The sequence below is a fragment of the Monopterus albus genome, unplaced genomic scaffold, assembly GCF_001952655.1.
Source record: "Monopterus albus unplaced genomic scaffold, M_albus_1.0 scaffold69.1, whole genome shotgun sequence".
Lineage (NCBI taxonomy): Eukaryota > Metazoa > Chordata > Actinopteri > Synbranchiformes > Synbranchidae > Monopterus > Monopterus albus.
This window is the reverse complement of record NW_018127949.1, coordinates 4,793,178-4,793,540: the sequence shown is the minus strand read 5'-3', so window position 1 is coordinate 4,793,540 and position 363 is coordinate 4,793,178.

Sequence of the window (363 nt, the reverse complement as noted above, 5' to 3'; positions counted from 1 at the left end):
TAACACATTGAAACAAGGGGAGCTCCGGTTCACACCAAATGGAGAATAGGATCAAAAGCTGTTGAATGTTGTACCTCTGTCCAGGGCGGAGCAGCCCAAGAAGATAAAATGCATTGTAAAACATGACTCGGGATTCAGAAGTTGGTTTTCCTGCGGGAGCTCTAGCTCTCTGAATCCAGCGCTGTAAGACTTGCTTGTAATCAGACTTTCAGTAGACTTTCTGTCAGGGGTAATTCAATAGCTTGTTGCGTTAACCAGTTCTTGCTACCATGCTAACTCTGAGAGATGAGGCAGTCCAAGTAACTTCAAAACAGTGCTGATTTATTCAAAGGATCACAGGTAAAATTAACATTACACGCTCAG